General features: G+C 43.5%; 1 non-coding gene across 1 annotated transcript; it reads left to right on the top strand.

Annotated features, from left to right (window-relative positions):
• Nucleotides 1-7814: 7814 nt before the first annotated feature.
• Nucleotides 7815-8029, top strand: LOC146066124 (small nucleolar RNA U3). Its single transcript, XR_014472828.1, has one exon. It is a non-coding gene; the product is annotated as a small nucleolar RNA U3 (small nucleolar RNA).
• Nucleotides 8030-11344: the final 3315 nt, after the last annotated feature.

Raw genomic sequence — 11344 nt, 5'->3', positions numbered from 1 at the left:
CTCCCCTTAGGCAAGGAGGCATCGGGTATAAGCTGAATGGCACAATGGGGTGGAAGCTTATCCACTTTACCCTTGGAGAAAACATCCGAGAAATCTGAGTATGCCATCGGTACGGCCGACAGCGACACTGAGGCCTGAAGAAAAGAGGTGTTAATGCAGGAATCAAAACAAGTGGAACTCCACTGCACAATGTCCCCCGTCTTCCAATCAACCTGCGGGTTATGGAGGACCAACCAAGGGTGACCCAAGACCAGCGGGACTGCTGGACAAGTAACCAAAAAAAAAGAAATTTCCTCTTTATGCAGAGAACCAATAGTGAGCTGTACCTTAGGAGTACAAAAAAAAATCTCCCCATTGGGCAGAGGACTACCATCTAATCCTCTCATGGTAATCCAAAGACCTAATGGAATAGCGGGGATACCGAGTCTCTCCGCTAACGCAGCGTCCAAAAAGTTACTGGCTGCGCCACTATCAACAAAAGCTGAGCAATCAAAACAAATCTCTCTATAGGTTAGGGTGGCAGGGATCAATAGGGAGTTACTAGAGGAGAACAGCTTCAGGCCCAAGTGAATCCCCTCCTCACTCACTTGGCCTGACCTTTTACCGCTCTGTTTGGACAGGAGCGATACTGATGACCTCTACGTCCGCAGTAGAGGCATAGACCAGCACTGATTCTGCGAGTTCGCTCCTCGGAGGTTATTCGAATGGACCCCAATTGCATGGGTTCTTCGGCATCCTCCGAGGAATCCGCAACGTATGGGATCGGATGAGAGAGTGAAGCTCTCTCAGCTCTGCGTTCGCGGAGTCGGCGGTCTATTTTTATAGACAACTCCATGAGTCTATCTAGCGAACCAGGCACCGGGTATTGGATCAAACTGTCTTTAATGGTATCCGATAATCCACACCGGAACTGGCTACGCAGAGCTGGATCGTTCCACCCACAATCATTCGCCCAGCGGCGGAACTCTGTGCAATACACCTCCACAGAATCTTTTCCCTGTTTTAATGCCCGTAAGTGAGACTCTGCAGACGCCTCTCTATCGGGGTCATCATAGAGTAAACCCAGGGACTTGAAGAAATTATCCACTGAGGCCAACACAGGGCTATCAGAGGGCAAGCCAAAAGCCCACGTCTGTGGGTCCCCCTGTAACCCGGAGATTACCAAACTCACCCTTTGAGCCTCCGACCCAGTAGACTTTGGTCGGAGCCGAAAGTACAATTTACAACTCTCTCTGAAGTTAAAAAACTCCTTTCTATTACCGGAAAACCGGTCCGGCATATTTATTTTCGGTTCAGGTATTACTACCGGGGAGGATTGAGACCCTCTCTCCTGATTAGTTACTCGGAGCGACAATTCCTGTACCATTTGCGTTAGACCCGCAACCTGGGCGTCTAACGGTGGGGAGGTAGGATTCATAATGAGGGTTCCGCACAACCACTAACACCCACGGACAAAACAGGTATATTATATAAATGAGATTTATATAATCTGTTTGGCCGGTGATAATGTAACGTGCGTGGGTGAATACAGCGATGGTGGTGGGCTGAGCCCTCAGCCAGGACCGCTGTTTAGAACGGCCACGGCGAAGCCCTACGCTGACTCTGTTGGCCGTCCCGGACAAGTGACCGCAGGCTGCAAGGTGCTAGACTTCTCCTTTAGTCGCCGCGTCCGAAGGAGCGAGTTAAGCCCGCTCCGACCCCGATGCAACCAGGTTTTATGTTGGGACAAACCCACGGCGACTGTCAGGGACTGGACCAAAAGGAGGATCTAACTACCAGGGCCTAACTGAACAAAACACCCTACCTAACGGCACCAGACCAAGGACGGGGAGTGTGACCGAGTCACAGGCACCAGTATTACCAGCAACGGGGTGCCACCAAACACAAACACGCCAACACAAAATGGTACAGTAACGGTACCCCAAAACGGGCGTGAATCCCCTAGCGTGCGCCTCTCCGAACCTCGGAGAGCCAGGCAGTGCAGGGACAGAATAACTAAGGAACAAAGGGCAGCTCGCCCAAACAGTAAAGAATAAAGAACCGGGCTCCACTGGATCACTTACATGACCGGATAGGAAACTCCAGCGGCAACAGATGGAGAAGTGCCCGTATGGAGTAACTTGGCAGGACCAGATGAAAATATCGCTGACCCAGGAACGACCGCAGGATCGGCGGTCGGATACAGCTAACCCAACGGCAGGTGGTACGGCACGGGGCCTGTGCGCGGCAGCTGAAAAGCAGGGACCGGGATACCAGAGGTCAGCTGACCCTCTGCAGGGAAACAATATCACCGGCGGGGCTGTGTTAGGCCAGCTCCCTTAAAAGGGTAGTGCTGGCCAATCAGCCTCCGCCGTAGGACCAGGCCCCCAAATAAACTAACACTTATCGCCGCCTGGCGTCCCCTGGTTGCCTAGCAACCCCCAGGTGACGCGGCCAGACTTAATATGCTGTCCCCCGGCTGGGCGGAAGTGACGCGTCCTCTGCCCGGAGCTCGCCAGGCGGAAGTACCCGAACCGCCCTTCTAAGGGCGCCGGGATGCTGCTGCGGTGATGCCGCAGCAGCACGCTTGTCAGCGCTGCTGACAGGTGTATAGCATGGACCTCAAATGTAGAGAATGTAAGGGATGGTTCTGGAGGAATAAGTTGATAGGCGTAGGGCTGAGTGGTCGGGTAGAGGGACGAGATAGGGTAGAAGTGAGTGCAAATGGTGTAACAGGAGAGGAGGGGAAGGGTAACCAAGGGGAGGATGTGAGACATGGGAGAGGGGAGAGGAGGAGATGTAGGACACAAGGAGAGAAGAATAGAGGTGGTACCAGGGGGCAAGTAAAGGATTAGGTAGACAAGTAGTGTTGGGGGGGGGGGGGGGGGGGGTGTTGTCAGGCAGGACATAGTGTGTATAAGGTAAATAAGGTTTTAGAATGGAAAAGAGGAGAATGAGAGATAGAGCAGCAGCATTGCAGACATGCAGGTGATAGTAATAATAATGTAATTCACTGGTTAATAGTAAAGCAAATATTTAGCTGATAAAAGTTGAAAAGTGACACAGTGTTTGTTGATACAAAAACCAACAATTCTATGATTGTGACACCGATGATGAACAATGACTACAATGTCAAACAAATGATAGCATTACAAACAACATTTAACATGAGATGGTTGTAAAGTGAGGTGAACGATGAGGAGTGCAATTGAACTCACATTTGGTAAAGTTGGTCTGTGTAGGGTGTAGAGTGGTCTCCTTCAGTGTCACTTTGGTGTAACGCTGGTATAACGCTGTAGTTATGATTCAGTTTTCCCACTTTAATAACAGGCCACAGCTAATCTATGGCCACAGCTAATCTATGGCCACAGCCTGTCCGGTCACAGCCGTATTCAATGAAACGAATATACTGTACTGAAACAATGCAATGTTCCCACCTCCCAATAATTCGAATCCATCCATCTCTCCACCTGACATGTCTACCAAATGTTACCCTCTTCCACATAATACACAACAGCAGAGGGCAGTGGGGACTGCTGGGACAGGGAGTAGAGCAGCTGTTTGCCAGCAATCCTTTGGTCTACAGCTCAGATATGCTCAGAAAGGCAGATCCTTTGTACATTAGTGTGCGGAGCACTGGCAGCGGGTTTGATGGGCGGTCTCAGAAACGTGATACAGAAGGGTTAACTGTGGTGGGTGCGCACACAGTGCTCTCAAGCAGCCTATTACAATCCGTAGCGTGCCTTGCCATTTGACTTTACCTTTGGACCTGTGGACCTGTGCTGGACATCGGGACTTGTGTTGACGGACGTATTCAGGCTATTTCAGTATCCGGAACTGATTAGCCTTTGAGACTGACCGCCTACCGCCTGCTGTACCCCAGGACCTTTCACTATGTACCTTTTTAACCCCCATCAATTGTGAGTGCATTACCCATATTAAATTTGTTGCTTTAAACGTTATGCACTATATCTTGTTTCTGCTTCATTCCATATATGGAGGATTATTACATCCGTAAACGCCACATCTAAACCTACTTCTGGTACTGAACATATATTGGAACCCTAATCTCTAAGAAACGACCTCTCTAAAGCGCCGGTATCAATTCATTTACTGTACTGTCGGGCGGTCTCAGAAAGGCAGAACCTTTGTACAGTAGTGTGTGGAGAACTGGCAGCGGGTTTGATGGGCGGTCTCAGAAAGGCAGAACCTTTGTACAGTAGTGTGCGGAGCACTGGCAGAGGGTTTGATGGGCGGTCTCAGAAAGGCAGAACCTTTGTACAGTAGTGTGCGGAGCACTGGCAGCGGGTTTGATGGGCGGTCTATCTGCGCAAATTGGAAACTCTGTTCCTTGTATACCAGCTAAGCACTACCCACCATCCATGTCTCCGCCTTCTGCTGGACTCTCATCCTGACATATGGACCCAAAGTACAACATGTGGACATTTCCCAGGCTAATTCCAATTGCAATCCTGAGTTTTCCAATACATGTAGACTATGGGGGAATATTACTAAGAATAAGATCCTTGCAATACAGCATTATCTTGATGAGGAGGGAATTTTGAGTGATGTCAGAAAAAAGTTTATTTTACAATCAGTCCACTACATACTCACTCACAACTACTTCACGTTTGATGGTGTTTTTTATTTACAGTCACTTGGGACTGCAATGGGCACCAGGTTCGCCCCAAGCTTCGCAAATTTATACATGGGCCAATTTGAAGATCAATATGGTAGAGCCAATATGGGGCGAACCTGGTGCGTTATGGCAGATATATAGATGATTTATTTTTTTATTTGGAAAAGGGATATTGCACTTGCACATGAGTTTTTACACTCACTTAATTCCAACACTTTTGGTTTAAAGTTCACTTCCACTTATGATAAAAAACAGATACATTTCTTGGACATAGCCATTACTATTAAGAATAACTGCATTACAACTGCAACATACAAAAAAGAGGTCGACAATAGCAAATATTTAAAATATCAATGTTGCCACTTCAAACCGTGGATCAATAACATCCCAAAAAAACAATTCTGCAGAATAAAAAGAAATTGTTCGGAAGAGTTCAAATATAAACAACAAATGGAGGAGATGACAGAGACCTTTTAGAACAAGGGTATCCAAGCTGGTTACTGAACCAAGCTGAATTGGAAAGTGAAAAAAAAAAATAGAGAGAACTTCCCTTTTTAATTCAAAGACAACAAAAAAACAATTATCATTAGACAATCCATTATTCATTTCCAAATGTAATACAGATTTGGACCAACTAAGAGAAATTATAAATACAAATTATAGGATACTCAAATGTGACAATATATTGCCCCCCCATCTTGAAGAAGTCCCAAAAATGATCTTCAAAAAGAATAGAACACTGAGAGATATCCTGTCACCAAGTCATTTCAAGCGAGAAAATATTGATCACACGAGGATAGAAAAAACAAAAAGGTGTTTCAAGTGTAAAAGGAAGAAATGTATGACCTGCCAACACATTAAAGAACCTAATACCTGTTTTAGTTCATCACATTCAGGGACATCATTCAACATAAAGAGTGATATGGATTGCCAAACCTCATATGTTATATATCTGATAACATGTGTATGCGGGTCCCAGTATGTGGGCCGCACTATCCATACTTTGAACACAAGATTTCTGGAACATCAAAGAAATATATTGAAAGGGGTTCTAAACCGCTCATTATCTAAACATGTTAAACACAAACACAATGTAGACCTACGAGTCTTGAATCTGCAGGGGATAGAACATGTAGAACAAACATTGAGAGGTGGCGATCGATATGACAGACTATGTGCTCGGGAAGCGTTCTGGATATTTTCTCTTGGTTCCCTTTTTCCAACCGGTCTAAATGATAACATTGAATTAAATAATGTATAAACAAAAAATTTAATATAATAGAGATATTCTTTCTGGCTACCCTGGTTTTCTCTCATTTGGTTCCCTTTCCCTCCCTCTTTTCCATTTTAGTTATTTTTGTAGTTATTCCAAATCTATATATACAAGAACAGAATATGTACCTACTGTTAATTGAGCTTGATAATGATATGCATCTATATTTAATTAACTCACTTTACAATAACAAAAAGTGCATCCTGTCTACATATCCATATGTGTTGCTCTATACACATATACACAAATAAATTATTTTTATTTTGGATTTAATTTATTTACATTTTATTCAGTGTTATTACTATACATTTTTATTATATATTTTTTTTATTATTTTTATTTGCATGGAGATGTAAAAGTGTTTATAATGATGAACTTGTAATAAATTATATAAGTATGAAAATTACAAGAAAGAAAAGAAAAATATGTATGGTCGGGGATTTGATAATAATAATAAGAATAGAAATATAGAAATTACCAATGTGACCCTGTTTTGAACTTGTGACGCTGAGACCTGTTTGGATACAAATCCTTTTCCTTACCCCTGTGCCACTAGTTTCTCCTAGGAAGATATGTGTGTGTTAGTACTAGCTATAAGCTAGTCTATCAAGATATATTGTAAAATAGTAACAACGTTCAATGATGCCATTAGTTGTAAATTGTTTATTTACCTTTATTTTATGTGTATTTTAATAAAAAGTGCTATGTTATGTGACACAGCATTAATGTTGATACTCAATTTAAATAAGGTTGAATAGACTAACCATACAGAACACCTGCCATTAATACACCTTTGAACAAGGTACCTCAATTGAAAACAGGTCAACCTGGAAAGGTGATTGGTCAAACTGCCTTTTTAAACAGCAAGATCAGTATGACCCCTAAACTTTTGAGGAAACAGTCGTGCTTGTAGGATGGAGAAACGCGTCAAGCCTGTAATACATCTAGCATTGCTCTGACTAACCCAGCTCTAGCCTTATCTTCAAACCTGTTCCCAGTACTACCGCAAGATTGGCCGCCCGCTGTGAGTGACCTGCGGCGAACTCTTCAGCGTGTTACGTCATCAGGCCGGCGAGTGAGTTGTACCTTCTCTCATACAACACCTAGTGGGCACCGGGAGACGGGGGACGGACGTCTGCTCCCGACGGTGGCTCTCGGCACCATTGAGCCCCGCCGGTTGTAGCGGACGACGGAGGAATTCCATCATCCTTAACATCTGATCCCGACAGTTTGCTCCCGACGGTGGCTATCATCACAACTGAGCCCCGCCGGTTGTTAGCGGATAACAGAGGAAATTCCCCCGTTCATCACATCTCCTGTTTGAGACCTCACAGAGCCTAGCGGGACTGGTAACTATATGTCTTATGGAACTCGATACATTGTACTAAAAGGCAATTGAACTTAAAGAGCTGTGGCGCAAAAAGTTTAATCTTTTTTTTTTAATCATTTATATAAATTTTATTAATGAAAAATCATAGAATACATATAAAGTATGCATTACAATTTTCTTATAAGTTAATAATCAATAGGAGCATTTAAAGAACATTCTGAAAAATATTACATCAAGATATTTATAAAGCATTTTGAAAGTTTAAAAGCTTATTCTTTAAATACATACTGTCTTTAGTCATTTCAGATAGACAACTGATTGAAATTGTAACTAAAAATAGTCTAAGAAGAAAAGTAGAGGAAAGGAATAGGAAAGGAAAGGAAAGGAATGGAAAGGGAACCAACCTGGCTGTTGATTAAAAGAATATAATAAAAAAAAAAAAAAAAAAAAAAAAAAAACAATAGAATAAATAATTAAATTAATTAAATAATTAATGAAAAGCTAGAGGAATATTGAAATATGAAGACCATGGGCTCCAGACTCTAATGAATTTAGCAGAAGAACCATTTAAAACTATAACCATTTAACCATTTAAGACTATACTTTCAGGGATCATTTCTATAGTTTTATACTTAGGAAATGTGCTCTAGAGTGTCCAGACCCACTAACCATGATGAGGAGCTATGGTGTTTTCTCCTGAGCGTGAAGTGAGCTTATAGTGCTGCTTTATAGTGGCTGCTATTTGCTTTTGATGACCGTTCCGTTCTCTTTTGGGAGGATTGGAGGGAGAATACACAAGCTGAGTGGTAAAAAAAAAAAAAAAAAAAAGTTTAACCTTTAAACAAACATACAGAAGCTGTTTCCATCAAGTGATGGGACTTTGCAAAGTGGTATATTATATTTCCCATCATTAATGCTGGATATCGTAATTTATCATTGTTTTTAATAATTTATTCATTTATGGTTTTGTGTATTATCAATTGTTTCTTTTTATGTTCTTTTTATATATAATACATTGTTAGATCAACACAGTGCACTCTCTCCATTTTCTTTTTGTTTTTTTCATTTACTAAGCTGCCCTATTCACCAATTCGTATATGGCTGATGGCAGATTGGTATCCGTATACAGCGGCCGTATATAAATACAAATACTCAGCCAGTAGATCAGAGTTACTGTAGATCTGTGCAGGCTGTAAAACAAAAAAGATAAATAAATCATATAAAAAATCCCCCCCCCGACTGTAACCAACCTCAGTTTCAAAGAGCCGCTCCTGGCTTAAAAAAAATCACTGGGCAAACAAATAGGGGTCCCCCGGATTTTTTAAAACCAGCATCAGTCTCAAGGGCCAGTCCTGGTTCCCAAAATATGGGGGCAGAGCCGACCCTAGCCTAAATCACGCCCTAGGCAAGATTTTGGCTGGTGCCCCCTAGCACCGCCACTAGTTCCGCCTCTGATCCTGCTCCGCTTTCCCAGCACCCTCATCAAAGCAGTCATCATTTTGGTGCTCCTACCCGCAATATTTTAAATAGAAACAGTGCACACATTCGGTGCGCAGCCCAAACAGGGGTGTGTTCTTGCTGGCATGGCCACACAATAGTACCCCCAATTCAAATTATGCCACACAGTAGTGCAACTTTGTTCACATTATATCATCCGATGATGTCCCTTAAATCACGTTACATCACACAATAGTACCACTTTACCTTATATACATTACTCCTCACATTATTCACATTATACCCTTAGAAAAAAATCCTGAGAAAATATTGTAATTTAACCACCTCCATGGCCACAATGCAGTAAAGCAGTGTGTGCTGGGCAGAGGAGAAGAGCTGCAGCCGCTGCTGTAACTTAAGGGGAGGGGGCCCGGGACCCCCACTGGGCCCTTCCATCAGACTTTGGCCTGGGTAATTTGTACCCTCTACCTGTTTCTCTCGGCACCTCTGATAATACCACACAGTAATGCCCCTTACACATGACACACATTACTAATGTCCTTATAAACATAATGCCCCTTACACATTATGCCAACCTTTATTAATGCCCTTCATACACATAATGACACACATAATGCCCCTTACACATATGTTGCACATTATTAATGCCCTTATACACATGACACACATAATGCCTGTTACACATATGTCGCACATTATTAATGCATTTATATATGACACACATAATGCCCCTTACACATATGCCGAACACTATTGCACAAACAACCCACCCGCAGACAGCACTCGCACAGCCACTAACACTGTGACCTCTGCCTCTGCTTGGATGCAGATGTTTCCTCATACATCTTGCCTCAATAGGCCATGCAGCTCCTGGCCAGTTCTGCTAATATTGGGTGCCTTTTTTGCTGAAAATTCGTCTTATTTGCATTGTTATGTGACCAGCACACACAAGGAGCTTCCGATGACTAAAATGATATGCGGCATGCCTATATTCTGTGTGCGACTGTGGCTGTACCTGCATACAGAATGCTATGTTACAGTGATTTCCATGAATACACTATTTCATATGCAGATACAGCCTCACTCACACACAGAATATAGGCATGCTGCATATCATTTTAATCAGCAGAAGCTGCTGGTGCCCCTAGGCATTCCAAATGCCCTAGGCAATTGCCTAGTTTGCCTATGCCTAAGGCCGGCTCTGTATGGGGGATAGAAGCACTAGGTGGCCCTGCTAGCGAAAAGCACGTTGGGCACCATAAGATGTGATCGGATGCAATGGGACACGGGCATTGCGATGTTGCATCACATATGTGTATGGGCACCATTAGTAACGTGTTCTGGCACAGGTACAGGAGGGGTATAACTGGAAATACCGGCCATTACTTAGCAATGATATGGCAGAGTGTAGTGATGTCCGTAATCTATAGCATTGCCGCCATTCCTCCTCCCTCCAGTAGCTCAGTCACTGACCATAGTCTTCCTCGTGCTGTTCCTTCACCCATAGGTAACATCGCCGGGTGCCCTGGTTGTGGCTACGCCCACAGCGACACATTATGCTGCTGCTACACCAGTGTCGCCAGCAGCGCAGCAACCACACACATGGAAGATTACTGGTGTAACTGGGAAACTTTCTCCTTCCATGTTGTAATTAGTTTAGACGTTGTGAAATGTTTTACATCTGTTTATTGTAATAGATAACACATTTCCCAGGGAAGCGCGACTGTTCTGTGTTACAGATAACATTCCAGATATAACGCTGATCCCTCCATTGTTATATGGCCACACATTACAGCAGCCCATGTTTACGTTACACAGCCCCCCGAACCCCCCCCCCCCCCCCCTCCGTAATCCCACTAACACTAATCCACTATCTGCTCAGCTTCACTAATACAAAGCAGTAACATGTCTATGGGCAGAGGGCACCAGAGAACTGAGCCAACGCCAAGTGAAACAGCTTTGTGTGCAGCGCTTGGTGGGGGTTACACTGCAACTGTCTCACCCCTACATTTCTGTAATAGCACATTCCACCCACTTGTCTTCATTATATCATTATATAGCTAAACATAGAGATGGGAAAATGTATTTATTTACAGTGTATTATATAGCGCAGCAGATTCCGTCACAGTGTCTTATATAGCACAGCAGATTCCGTTACAGTGTCTTATATAGCGCAGCAGATTCCGTTACATTGTCTTATATAGCGCAGCAGATTCCGTTACAGTGTGTTATATAGCGCAGCAGATTCTGTTACAGCGTCTTATATAGCGCAGCAGATTCTGTTACAGCGTCTTATGTAGCGCAGCAGATTCCGTCACAGTGTCTTATATAGCGCAGCAGATACCGTTACAGCGGCTTATATAGCGCAGTAGATTCCGTTACATTGTCTTATATAGCGCAGCAGATTCCGTTACAGTGTCTTATATAGCGCAGCAGATTCCGTTACAGTGTCTTATATAGCGCAGCAGATTCCGTTACAGTGTCTTATATAGCGCAGCAGATTCCGTTACAGTGTCTTATATAGTGCAGCAGATTCCGTTACAGTGTCTTATATAGCGCAGCAGATTCAGTTACAGTGTCTTATATAGCGCAGTAGATTCCGTTACAGCGACTTATATAGCGCAGCAGATTCCGTTACAGTGTCTTATATAGCGCAGCAGATTCC

This window comes from Crinia signifera, chromosome 3, assembly GCF_055691185.1.
Source record: "Crinia signifera chromosome 3, ASM5569118v1, whole genome shotgun sequence".
NCBI lineage: Eukaryota > Metazoa > Chordata > Amphibia > Anura > Myobatrachidae > Crinia > Crinia signifera.
Note: the sequence above shows the minus strand (reverse complement) of the source record. Positions and strands in the feature narration are given on the sequence as shown.